Consider the following 14,969-nt stretch of genomic DNA (forward strand, 5'->3'; position numbering starts at 1 on the left):
GTTATAGATTCCGATGCTTCATTTCAGGTTTACTGTATCCCATTGACCATCTTATTGACGATGAAACACAGAAATTGAATCGGAATTAAATAGAAAAGGCACAATGCCGACTTAAGTACAAGAAAACTGACTCTTCTTACTGTCTGTGTTTTGAACCATTCCAGTGACACTAGTTATAGATTCCGATGCTTCACTTCAGGTTTACTGTATCCCTCTGACCTTCTAATTGACGATGAACCACAGTAATTGCATCGGAATTAAATACAAAAGTCACAATGCCGACTTAAGTACAAGTAAACTGACTCTTCTTACTGTCTATGTTTTGAACCATTCCTGCGCCACTAGTTATAGATTCCGATGCTTCGCTTTAGGTTTACTGTATCCCTCTGACTTTCTTATTGACGATGAAACACAGAAATTGAATCGGAATTAAATAGAAAAGGCACAATGCCGACTTAAGTACAAGAAAACTGACTCTTCTTACTGTCTGTGTTTTGAACCATTCCAGTGACACTAGTTATAGATTCCGATGCTTCACTTCAGGTTTACTGTATCCCTCTGACCTTCTAATTGACGATGAAACACAGTAATTGCATCGGAATTTAATACAAAGCGCACAATGCCGACTTAAGTACAAGAATACTGACTCTTCTTATTGTCTATGTTTTGAACCATTCCTGTGACACTAGTTATAGATTCCGATGCTCACTTCAGGTTTACTGTATCCCTCTGACCGTCCTATTGACGATGAAACACAGAAATTGCATCGGAATTAAATACAAAAGTCACAATGCCGACTTAAGTACAAGTAAACTGACTCTTCTTACTGTCTATGTTTTGAACCATTCCTGTGCCACTAGTTATAGATTCCAATGCTTCGCTTTAGGTTTACTGTATCCCTCTGACTTTCTTATTGACGACGAAACACAGAAATTGCATCGGAATTCAATACAAAAGGCACAATGCCTACTTAAGTACTAGAAAACTGATTCTTCTTACTCTCTATGTTTTGAACCATTTCTGTGACACTAGTTATAGATTCCGATGCTTCACTTCAGGTTTACTGTATCCCTCTAATCTTATTGACGATGAAACACAGAAATTGCACCGGAATTAAATACAAAGGGCACAATGCCGTCTAAAGTACAAGAAAACTAACTTTTCTTACTGTCTATGTTTTGAACCATTCCTCTGACACTACTTATAGTTGCCTCGGAATTAAATAAAAAAGGCACAATGCCGAATTAAGTACAAAAAGACTGACTCTTCTTACTGTCAATGTTGTTAACCTTTCCTGTGACACTAGTTATGGATTCCGATGCTTCACTTCTGGTTTACTGTATCCCTCTGACCTTCTTATTGACGATCAAACACAGAAATTGCACCGGAATTAAATACAAAAGTCACAATGCCTACTTAAGTACAAGAAAAATGATGCTTCTTACCGTCTATGTTTTGAACCATTCCTGTGACACTAGTTATAGATTCCGATGCTTCAATTCAAATTACTGTATCCCTCCGACCTACTTATTGACGATGAAACACAGAAATTGCATCGGAGTTAAATAGAAAAAACACATTGACGATTTAAGTATAAGAAAACTGACTCTTCTTACTGTCTATGTTTTCAACCATTTCTGTGACACTAGTTATACATTCCGATGCTTCACTTCAGGTTTACTGTATCCCTCTGACCTTCTTATTGACGATGAATCACAGATATTGCATCGGAATTAAAAACAAAATGCACAATGCCGATTTAAGTACTAGAAAACTGACTCTTCTTACTGTCTATGTTTTGAACCATTCCTGTGACACTAGTTATGGATTCCGATGCTTCACTTCAGGTTTACTGTATCCCTCTGACCTTCTTATTGACGATGAAACACAGAAATTGCATCGGAATTAAATACAAAAGGCACAATGTCGATTTAAGTACATGAAAACTGACTCTTCTTACTGTCTATGATTCAACCATTTCTGTGACATTTGTTACACATTCTGATGCTTCACTTCAGGTTTACTGTATCCCTCTGACTTTCTTATTGACGATGAAACACAGAAATTGCATCGGAATTAAATACAAAGGGCACAATGCCGTCTAAAGTACAAGATAACTGACTCTTCTTACTGTATATGTTTTGAACCATTCCTGTGACACTACTTATAGATTCCGATGCTTCACTTCAGGTTTACTGTATCCCTCCGACCTTCGTATTGACGATGAAACATAGAAATTACCTCGGAATTAAATACAAAAGCACAATGCCGAATTAAGTACAAGAAGACTGACTCTTCTTACTGTCGATGTTGTTAACCTTTCCTGTTACACTAGTAATGGATTCCAATGCTTCACTTCTGGTTTACTGTATCCCTCTGACCTTCTTATTGACGATGAAACACAGAAATTGCATCGGAATTTAATACAATAGGCACAATGCCGACTTATGTACAAGAAAACTGACTCTTCTTACTGTCTATGTTTTGAACCATTCCTGTGACACTAGTTATAGATTCCGATGCTTCACCTCTGGTTTACTGTATCCCTCTGACCTTCTTATTGACGATGAAAGACAGACATTGCATCGGAATTAAATACAAAAGGATCAATGCCGACTCATGTACAAGAAGACTGGCTCTTCTTACTGTTTACGTTTTGAACCTTTCCTGTGAGACCGGTTTAAGAATCCGATGCTTCACTTCAGGTTCACTGTATAACTTTGACCTTCTTATTGACGACGAAACACAGAAATTGCATCGGAATTAAATACAAATGGGACAATGCAGACCTAAGTACAAGAAAACTGACTCTTCTTACTGTCTATGTTTGAACCATTCCTGTGACTCTAGTTATAGATTCCGATGCTTCACTTCAGGTTTACTGTATCCCTCTGACCTTCTTATTGCCGGTGAAACACAGATATTGCATCGGAATTAAATACAAAAGGCACAATGCCGACTTAAGTACAAGAAGAATGACTCTTCTTACTGTCTATGTTTTGAACCATTCCTGTGACTCTAGTTATAGATTCCGATGCTTCACTTCAGGTTCTCTGTATGCCTCTGACCTCCTTATTGACGATGAAACACAGAAATTGCACCGGAATTAAATACAAAGGCACAAAGCCGACTCAAGTACAAGAAGGCTGGCTCATCTTACTGTCTATATTTTGACCATTCCTGTGGCACTAGTTATAGATCCTGTTGCTTCACTTCAGGTTTACTTTATCCCTCTGACCTTCTTATTGACGATGAAACACAGAAATTGCATCGGAATTATATAGGAAAGTCACAATGCCGACTTAAGTACAAGAAAACTGACTCTGCTTACTGTCTATGTTTTGATCCATTCCTGTGACATTAGTTATAGTTTCCGATGCTTCACTTCAGGTTTATTGTATCCCTCTGACCTTCGTTTTGACGATGAAACACAGATAATTGCATTGGAATTAAATACAAAAGACACAATGCCGACTGAAGGACAAGAAAACTGTCTCTTCTTACTGTCTATGCTTTGAACCACTCCTGTGACACTAGTTATAGATTCCGATGCTTCACTTCAGGATCACTGTATCCCTCTGACCTCCTTATTGACGATGAAACACAGAAATAGCATCGAAATTAAATATAAAAGGCAAAATGCCGACTCAAGTACAAGAAGGCTGGCTCATCTTTCTGTCTATGTTTTGAACCAATCCTGTCACACTAGTTATAGATTCCGTTGCTTCACTTCAGGTTTACTGTATCCCTCTGACCTTCTTCTTTACGATGAAACACAGAAATTGCATCGGAATTAAATAGAAAAGTCACAATACCGACTTAAGTACAAGAAAACTGACTCTTCTTACTATCTATGTTTTGAACTATTCCTGTGACACTAGTTATAGTTTCCGATGCTTCACCTTAGGTTTACTGTATCCACCTGACCTTCGTATTGACGAAGAAACACAGAAATTGCACCGGAATTAAATACAAAAGGCACAAATCCGACTTAAGACCAAGAAAATTGACTCTTCTTACTGTCTATGTTTTGAACCATTCCCGTGACACTAGTTATAGATTCCGATGCTTCATTTCAGGTTTACTGTATCCCATTGACCATCTTATTGACGATGAAACACAGAAATTGAATCGGAATTAAATAGAAAAGGCACAATGCCGACTTAAGTACAAGAAAACTGACACTTCTTACTGTCTATGTTTTGAACCATTCCTGTGACACTAGTTATAGATTCCGATGCTTCACTTCAGGTTTACTGTATCCCTCTGACCTTCTAATTGACGATGAAACACAGTAATTGCATCGGAATTTAATACAAAGCGCACAATGCCGACTTAAGTACAAGAATACTGACTCTTCTTATTGTCTATGTTTTGAACCATTCCTGTGACACTAGTTATAGATTCCGATGCTTCACTTCAGGTTTACTGTATCCCTCTGACCGTCCTATTGACGATGAAACACAGAAATTGCATCGGAGTTAAATACAAAAGTCACAATGCCGACTTAAGTACAAGTAAACTGACTCTTCTTACTGTCTATGTTTTGAACCATTCCTGTGCCACTAGTTATAGATTCCGATGCTTCGCTTTAGGTTTACTGTATCCCTCTGACTTTCTTATTGACGATGAAACACAGAAATTGAATCGGAATTAAATAGAAAAGGCACAATGCCGACTTAAGTACAAGAAAACTGACTCTTCTTACTGTCTGTGTTTTGAACCATTCCAGTGACACTAGTTATAGATTCCGATGCTTCACTTCAGGTTTACTGTATCCCTCTGACCTTCTAATTGACGATGAAACACAGTAATTGCATCGGAATTTAATACAAAGCGCACAATGCCGACTTAAGTACAAGAATACTGACTCTTCTTATTGTCTATGTTTTGAACCATTCCTGTGACACTAGTTATAGATTCCGATGCTCACTTCAGGTTTACTGTATCCCTCTGACCGTCCTATTGACGATGAAACACAGAAATTGCATCGGAATGAAATACAAAAGTCACAATGCCGACTTAAGTACAAGTAAACTGACTCTTCTTACTGTCTATGTTTTGAACCAATCCTGTGCCACTAGTTATAGATTCCGATGCTTCGCTTTAGGTTTACTGTATCCCTCTGACTTTCTTATTGACGACGAAACACAGAAATTGCATCGGAATTCAATACAAAAGGCACAATGCCTACTTAAGTACTAGAAAACTGATTCTTCTTACTCTCTATGTTTTGAACCATTTCTGTGACACTAGTTATAGATTCCGATGCTTCACTTCAGGTTTACTGTATCCCGCTGACCTTCTTATTGACGATGAAACACAGAAATTGCATCGGAATTCAATACAAAAGGCACAATGCCTACTTAAGTACAAGAAAACTGATGCATCTTACTGTCTATATTTTTGAACCATTCCTGTGACACTAGTTATAGATTCCGATGCTTCAATTCAAATTACTGTATCCTTCCGACCTACTTATTGACGATGAAACACAGAAATTGCATCGGAATTAAATAGAAATAACACAATGCCGACTTAAGTACAAGAAAACTGACTCTTCTTACTGTCTATGTTTTGAACCATTCCTGTGACACTAGTTACAGATTTCGATGCTTCACTTCCGGTTTACTGGATCCCTCTGACCTTCTTATTGACGATGAAACACAGAAATTGCATCGGAATTAAATACAAAATGCACAATGCCGATTTAAGTACAAGAAAAGTGACTCTTCTTACTGTCTATGGTTTGAACCATTCCTGTGACACTAGTTATAGATTCCGATGCTTCACTTCAGGTTTACTGCATCCCTCTGACCTTCTTATTGACGATGAAACACAGAAATTGCATCGGAAACAAATACAAAAGGCACAATGCCGATTTAAGTACAAGAAAACTGACTCTTCTTACTGTCTATGTTTTGAACCATTTCTGTGACATTAGTTACAGATTCTGATGCTTCACTTCAGGTTTACTGTATCCCTCTAATCTTATTGACGATGAAACACAGAAATTGCACCGGAATTAAATACAAAGGGCACAATGCCGTCTAAAGTACAAGAAAACTAACTTTTCTTACTGTCTATGTTTTGAACCATTCCTCTGACACTACTTATAGTTGCCTCGGAATTAAATACAGAAGGCACAATGCCGAATTAAGTACAAAAAGACTGACTCTTCTTACTGTCAATGTTGTTAACCTTTCCTGTGACACTAGTTATGGATTCCGATGCTTCACTTCTGGTTTACTGTATCCCTCTGACCTTCTTATTGACGATGAAACACAGAAATTGCACCGGAATTAAATACAAAAGTCACAATGCCTACTTAAGTACAAGAAAAATGATGCTTCTTACCGTCTATGTTTTGAACCATTCCTGTGACACTAGTTATAGATTCCGATGCTTCAATTCAAATTACTGTATCCCTCCGACCTACTTATTGACGATGAAACACAGAAATTGCATCGGAGTTAAATAGAAAAAACACAATGACGATTTAAGTATAAGAAAACTGACTCTTCTTACTGTCTATGTTTTCAACCATTTCTGTGACACTAGTTATACATTCCGATGCTTCACTTCAGGTTTACTGTATCCCTCTGACCTTCTTATTGACGATGAATCACAGATATTGCATCGGAATTAAAAACAAAATGCACAATGCCGATTTAAGTACTAGAAAACTGACTCTTCTTACTGTCTATGTTTTGAACCATTCCTGTGACACTAGTTATAGATTCCGATGCTTCACTTCAGGTTTACTGTATCCCTCTGACCTTCTTATTGACGATGAAACACAGAAATTGCATCGGAATTAAATACAAAAGGCACAATGTCGATTTAAGTACAAGAAAACTGACTCTTCTTACTGTCTATGATTCAACCATTTCTGTGACATTTGTTACACATTCTGATGCTTCACTTCAGGTTTACTGTATCCCTCTGACTTTCTTATTGACGATGAAACACAGAAATTGCATCGGAATTAAATACAAAGGGCACAATGCCGTCTAAAGTACAAGATAACTGACGCTTCTTACTGTATATGTTTTGAACCATTCCTGTGACACTACTTATAGATTCCGATGCTTCACTTCAGGTTTACTGTATCCCTCCGACCTTCGTATTGACGATGAAACATAGAAATTACCTCGGAATTAAATACAAAAGCACAATGCCGAATTAAGTACAAGAAGACTGACTCTTCTTACTGTCGATGTTGTTAACCTTTCCTGTGACACTAGTAATGGATTCCAATGCTTCACTTCTGGTTTACTGTATCCCTCTGACCTTCTTATTGACGATGAAACACAGAAATTGCATCGGAATTTAATACAATAATCACAATGCCGACTTATGTACAAGAAAACTGACTCTTCTTACTGTCTATGTTTTGAACCATTCCTGTGACACTAGTTATAGATTCCGATGCTTCACCTCTGGTTTACTGTATCCCTCTGACCTTCTTATTGACGATGAAAGACAGACATTGCATCGGAATTAAATACAAAAGGATCAATGCCGACTCATGTACAAGAAGACTGGCTCTTCTTACTGTCTATATTTTGACCATTCCTGTGGCACTAGTTATAGATCCTGTTGCTTCACTTCAGGTTTACTTTATCCCTCTGACCTTCTTATTGACGATGAAACACAGAAATTGCATCGGAATTAAATACAAATGGGACAATGCAGACCTAAGTACAAGAAAACTGACTCTTCTTACTGTCTATGTTTGAACCATTCCTGTGACTCTAGTTATAGATTCCGATGCTTCACTTCAGGTTTACTGTATCCCTCTGACCTTCTTATTGCCGGTGAAACACAGATATTGCATCGGAATTAAATACAAAAGGCACAATGCCGACTTAAGTACAAGAAGAATGACTCTTCTTACTGTCTATGTTTTGAACCATTCCTGTGACACTAGTTATAGATTCCGATGCTTCACTTCAGGTTTACTGTATCCCTCTGACCTTCTTATTAACGATGAAACACAGAAATTGGATCAGAATTAAATACTAAAGGCACAATGCCGACTCAAGTACAAGAAGACTGGCTCTTCATACTGTCTATGATTTTAACCATACCTGTGACGCTAGATATAGTGTTCGTCAGGATAGAAGTCAGGAGCGGAGGGCGTTGTAAAATGAAAATTAATTGAGTGGAATGGACCCAGTTTATTCTTGTAATGATGGTACAGTGGTGCCTACGTAGGGCTGAGCAGCCCCAAGAGGGGTTGCCGTCTGCTCATCAGAGAGGCAGAGACTAGAGGAGCGACTACTCGGGGCCGAGGTCAGAAGCTAAGAGAGCGCGGAGCTGTTTCCAAGCCGCCCTCGCCGCTCTCGGCCGCGTCCCCACGTGATCACACGATTAGTCTCTGATTGGAGGATTGATTCCGCCAACGCGCCTTGCTAGTAGCGTGCCCCCGTCAGCGCAACCACCCCGTGGGACTTGAGTCTGACCGAGGAGCACGTGGCAGGAATGTGCCGACCATGGTCTTCCGGCCAGCACCTTCCACCACAGTATGCCCACGCCTTCTACGGCCGAACATTATGCATTGAAAATTTATTTAAATAAAATTTTGTCGGCAATGATCCCTCTTGGGGGTCTCCTCCCTGCACATCCTTTCCCCTTCCGAAGAAGGCTCTCTGGATGAAAATGAATGAGCTTATTCTAATCGATTATTCCATTTAAAAAATATATGATCATTATGAAGGGTCCCATAACATAGTGATATTAATATGTGCAAATGTTACAAAGTGGCCTGAAGGGCCTGAAGGAAGGCTCTTGAATAACAAACTTGTGAAGTTGGTGCGACGGCAGTGGGGCGGCGCCATGCTGTGAATGTGTGTCGGCGGTATCAGTGGTGGTGGGTACCCAGGCGATGATGAGGGGCACCGGAGCACAGCACACTGAAACACTCCACCCTCGTGGGGGTGAGAGAATGCTCCCAGGCCTAATAGTCACAAGGGGGTTTTTCCCCGTAATATTATTTTGAGTTCTTAAATCTAGGATTACAATGGTAATTGCCCAAGTGGGTGAACGAGAACATTACAGAATGACAAAAATTTAAAGAGAAAACAAAATAACTTACATGAGGGTTAAAACTCGACAGTTAAATTGTGATTCCATAGACTTTACATAGAAATACAAATCCATTACAAAATTAGTTCATTGACCTGACACCTAGACTACAACTTAATTCTAAGGGGGGGGGGGGTCATGCCTGATCGCATGCACCAAGGTTGGCAGGTAGTTTCAGGTGTGATATTCACCTTCAGGTTGTGGGGGTGGTACTACTTCTCGGAAGGAAGTGAAACATTTGCAAAACCCTCTTTTACAGAGTATCCAGGATACTATAATCAGAATTATTACAGTGATGATTACCGAACCAGCGCTGGGCAATACAACGGTGGTTAATCGCTTGGTTTGGTGCCAATCAGCAATATGTGAGGCCACTCGGTCAAGAGCAACTTGGTTGTGTTCCTGGGTAAGGAGATGATTGATCGATTGGAGTAGATCTGAATCATTGGTATTCGGTAAATTCTTCAGCTTCTCATGGTGATGGATTTTAAAAGTGAGTTCAGGAAGGTATAAGGTAAATGTGGGAATGGTGACATGAAAGGTGGAGTGCAATTGAGCTGATATCCTCATAGAAGCAGCGTATACGTCACATCTAGAACTATTATACACTAGGCCACTATTATTCAGTGTTACCCGGTACGATTCAGTCTCTGCCATTGAACGGTGGCACACGAGGGTGGCGGTGACAGTCTGTGGAACAGCGAACAGAAAACTGTTGCCAACAGGCTGAATTATTGGTTGACGAAGTGAGACTAGAACACGAGGACATGGAGGGGTAGTGGTTTCAGCTAAAAACAGTGACATCTCGCACTCAGTAGTGTTAGTGTGTAAAATTAGCGTGGAGCATAAGTAATGTGTTGTATGGAAGCAACTGGATAGTTCAGCGCGAGTGAGAGTGGCGTGAGTTTGTCGATCCCGACTAACTATTAAAAATTCTTGAGTCTGCCAAACAACATGGTGATGAAGGGTAGCCCAAGAGACTGGAAAAGTGTATATTTGATAGCACTCGTATTCGCAATTTGCGCACGTGATTGGCAACCTCATTCGCATCCGAATACCGTCAGAATTACGGGTAAGTCGGACCTCCAACGCAGCATAGTAAAAGGGGAGGTTGCTTTCCCGCACGGCATAAAGCATTTGTTTAGGGGCCAAAATTTGCGAGGACACATTGTGTAGCATGTGCAAGAAGGGCTCTGAGGGTAACAGATGGGGACTGAGCTTTCCTTGCAGTCCGAGTTGAATGGCCGAGTGTAACATGTGCACGTGTAACTGTGCTGTGTGTATATTAAATAAAAGAATCTGCGTGGTCTTCATAATGTCCAATGTGATAGTTAGATTACGTAATCCCGAGCGAAGATGAGTCCACTCTTGGTTAAAGGATTGTTCAAGTGCACCATAGTGTCGTGTTAATCTGTCGGCTACAACTTGTATTTGTCTAGTTGTGGCTAACAGGTTATTCTCAAGATGTGTCAGGCGCACCTGTTGATGTACCAACACTTCGTGATTAACTTGTGTTTCCGAAAGCGCTTGCTGTGTGTCCAAATCCCAGCGTTTTGCGTCTGTTTCGTCAGGAGTCCCAAAGACAGATTTTAATAACGTACCTCCAACGGGCAACCAGGCTCGTTTGAAACGAGGCAGTGGTACTGCATCCCTAATACTGTTCAATTGACTTCGAAGGGTTGAAATAATTCTAGTCACTTCCCACAAAGATCGGAGAGACTCATGTTCCTTCGTCTGCGTCAAGAAGGTTTCATATTTTGACAGTAGCTTAGCTGCATCATATAAAGCACGGTCTTCCTCTTCTAATAATGTTAGGTTGACATCAGCTAACACAATAGCATAATGTGGAGTATGCACCAGATTGTGACGACGTCCAAAGAGCACGCCAGATGTGGAAGGGTAGACGTGAAATGGAGGCGCCTTAACGGCGACGACGACAACCATTGAGATTAACATGCTGCCCATTGCGGATGATAAATTGACAGCCATTTGAACGGAGGTTGCTTTCAGCTTCCAATGTTGATAACGGTCGACTGCGAGAGAAAGTATTAGTGCCCCTAGAAGTAAAAATTTCCTGGCTTACTTGATGAGTAATTCAGAGATGACGGAGGGGGTACAACGTTGTAGCAATAATTACCTGGCAAGTAGCGACGATGGACCCGTTCAGTCACGCTTACTGATGAAGAAGGCCACGAAGTAGAATCACGGCAGGCAACCAACAGTTTGGCAGCCGTGGGGGTAGCAAGGCGGCAAGACAATGGTGTAATTCGACACCGAGTATCCGCTGATCAATCACGCGTCAGCAAAAAAGACGCTGAACGCGGAGGCAGTACTACGCAGCGCAGACTAAGCGTAACTCGCTGGAAAAATTTTTCTACCTGCTATGGGACGAAGGCCAAGTGTCATCAATTAATTTGAGATTTTGTACGAAGAAAGTTTTTTTTTTCTTTTTTTTTTTTTTTTTTTTTTTTTTGAATGAATAAAATGAGAAGGAATCCTGTGATCGCGGTGTAAACCCGCACAGCCTAGGCACCTCCCACGCATTGGCCACTACGCAGGGGCACCCACCCCGCTAAGGTTCGACACGGCGAGACAGGTGAAGTACTTCATAAATTTCAGAAATAATATTGAGTGGTTTTTCAGCTGTAGAAAACCCGAATGAGGGTAGGACAACTCAAGTTAACTCAATAATCAAAGGATCTTTACTTACAGAAGTGGTCAATAGAAGTCGGAAATGAATGTTAGCGAGAGCGAGTCTGTTGCTCGTGAATACAGAGGCTGGGTGTGAAGCAGTGGAGGCGGCGCAGCGCAGCTCTATCAGCGCTGAGCCGGCAGAGTGCTGAGCTCAGATAACAGCGTCGGAGAGCGCTAGTGGCTCTGCGTCCGAGGCTAAGACATTGTAAGTGCAACTTAAAAGTAACAGTTTATTGCAAAGCAATAATACACAAATAGCTGATGTCACAAAGACGTTTGATTCCATTTTAACAGAACAACTTAAGTGTTCAACAGGTAAATTGACTACGTTGTTGATTAAAAGAAACTGCTACTGAACATGACGTACATATGTACGTACTTCCCTTTCCCCTTCCGAAGAGCGGAGGGCATGAACCATAAAAGCCTTGTTCATGTACTTAGTATATGACAATAGAGGTCTGGTAACATCAACGAGTTACACCAAGGTAGTGTGGATATGAACAGTGTGAGTGTGTTGTAAGTTGTTATTGGGCGTATGAAGTGTTGTGTAAATGTGTGACTAATGGTAGCTGATGGTGGATACGAATTGAAGGCCAATAGGTGCTATCAGAGATACTTCCAGTCGAGAAACAATGAAACTTAAAAGGGAATACCGAATATGACACAAAAATAGCGTATAACCATAAAGTGTACTAACATTCATCATAACTATAAATTGATAACAATAAAACATAACATTGAAGTAATAACAATTGACAAGAAATAAAATAAAGGAAATATTTCCCGAACATAAACTTCCGAATCGGATACGAAATCCGCCAGGGGAAGTTTTTTTTTTTTTTTTTTTTTTTTTAATCGGTTGACGAAGTGCATAAGGGACTACGTCAGTAAAATCCGACAGTGTGTGTATATAACAACATCGTTCTTAAAAGTGCAGTTTGCACTGTCAGATGGTGAAAAGCAACTAATCCGTTCAGCAACGGAAAAGGCTGCCATCTGGGGAACGGTATCTGAATCTTTGGCAGAATCCGATGATTTTGCAATGGAATTGCCATCTAGAAGAAGGTGGCGTTGTATAAAATGTAATAAAAGAGCGTCTGGGGCTCAGTTCATTTGTGGTTGAGTGCCAAAGGCGTAGTGTGAGTGCAAATTGTCTCACGGAAATTGATGTGTGAATTGTTTTGTGGTCAACCGAGGAGCCTAGGATTCGGTGACGTGTAAGTACAAGTTCGCAGTGCGTATGAGCTACCTGCGAGTGACTCGACTATTAAGTTCAGCAGTCCATTAGTGCAATCTGCAGACTTGGACTGATGATTATATAATTTGCAGGGCAATGGGGCAACCTGCGGACAGTGCTAAGGCAACCTGTCTAATAATTGAGGGGTAGGCAGTGCATTGGAGCTATCTGCGATACCGTGGTTAAGCGGGCCTAAGGGCGTCCGTAATAAAAGTATCAGCGGCGTTATTAGCGACCTGCTGTACTAGGGAAATGTCGACTGTTCAAGCAATAAAAATAGCTCTGAAGCTAGAATAGCATACATGCATAAATAGCGTCACTTTTTGTGCGCGCAGTACATAACACTACATAAAATGAAAATCATGAACTATAAATCAATAGCGCTAGCATAATGACATAATTAAAAACAATGACATATATTGACAGGAAAATAAAAACACAATGATGTATAATAATAATGCTGTAAGTAGTCGGAACGCTCAACGTTAACATGTAACACTGGCCACCTGGGGCTGGCTGCTAGGCTGCGTGTGTGTTAGTTTTAAAACTGACGATAACAAATTGAACTGAAAGGACAACTAGGCACAGTTCCCGTAGCGCTTACATCACCGGCTAATTAGAGGCAAAGTACGTATCTCACAATGGATCATCGGCCGATATTTTGGGGCAAGACTGCAACAAGGAAGAGCAATATCTCGGTGTAAATGGTGGTAAGACTAAAAGACCGGTACTGTCGGAAGAGGGTACCTAACATGTTGTAGGGGCCTCCTCATCGACAGAAGAAGGAAAACAGGATAGAACAATGACCACGGTGGTAGAGTAAAATAAATGGGGAGGGCAAAAATAACTGCGTAGCAACCAAGGAACAATCGTCTACCGATATACGGCAGCCCGGACGATTGGTCGTTTGTGCCTCGTCAGTAGCGTGAAAAACCCGTGGCATTGTATTGGTTTGCCCATATCTGGCCTTGTCCAAGGCAGTTCGATGTGTAAGAGGGTTAGGGCTGTAGTTTGTAGCTTACACAATGAATCAAAGCAGTAGTGAAATTTCACTTATAGGATTGGCAGACTAAGGTATGCAGAATAATGTAAATCGTTAAGAACTTCGTGTGATTTATCCAGCTAATGTGAAACAAAACGAGGAAAAGAATTTAAACAATGAATCACATCTATTTAATATTTATGTTAAGATTTATTGGGATGTTTGAATGAATTTTGTTTGCCGTGTCTTCCGGATGCATGAAAGAAACCAGCTTGGAGCTGTTAGCGAGAGCGCAGCGCACGCGTAGGTGCGGAGTAGGCACCGGCACGTCAGCGGTTATGTGAGAAGGCGTGTAGCCGCGAGAGACCGGCCGCTACTGCAGCGACAAATATCACGCGCTTAGCGTGTACCAGAAATAACGATGAATTAGAAATTGCTAATTATCTAGCATAAGAGTTTTTTTTTTTTTTTTTTTTAAAAAAAAAAAGGCTGTTAGTTATATAAACTGATGGTAAGTGCATTGTAGTCTGTCATACACAGAGGATAGGGCAGTAATTTGCGATTTGTTTTTGTAACTACTCGGACGCTCCGCGTGTTGAGACGCTGGAGGCGGCAGCGCACGTAGTGATAAGATACGTCATCGCGCGGAGCGCTGTTACTGGCTGAGAAGGAATGATGGCCGCTGGCCAGTTCTTGGCGTGGAGAAGGGACAGCGCTGAAGAGGAGGGGAGGCGACAGCTGATGTTATGCCCCGCCAACAGCTGGTCCCGTAAACAAAGCGTACGAGGCGTATGCATTTCAAGTCCTGGCTTTATCTGTTCCGATTACTTACGATTAGCTGCAGCAAATACAGAACTAGGACATATAGTACAATACACTAGACGTCAACGTAACAAGTATTAAGAAAAGCTCGGAGTAAAAATACTCCACATGTACTGGTTTGCCAAATAGATGGCAATAGAGGAC

This window comes from Schistocerca piceifrons, chromosome 9 (genome assembly GCF_021461385.2).
Source record: "Schistocerca piceifrons isolate TAMUIC-IGC-003096 chromosome 9, iqSchPice1.1, whole genome shotgun sequence".
In the NCBI taxonomy this organism is placed as follows: Eukaryota; Metazoa; Arthropoda; class Insecta; order Orthoptera; family Acrididae; genus Schistocerca; species Schistocerca piceifrons.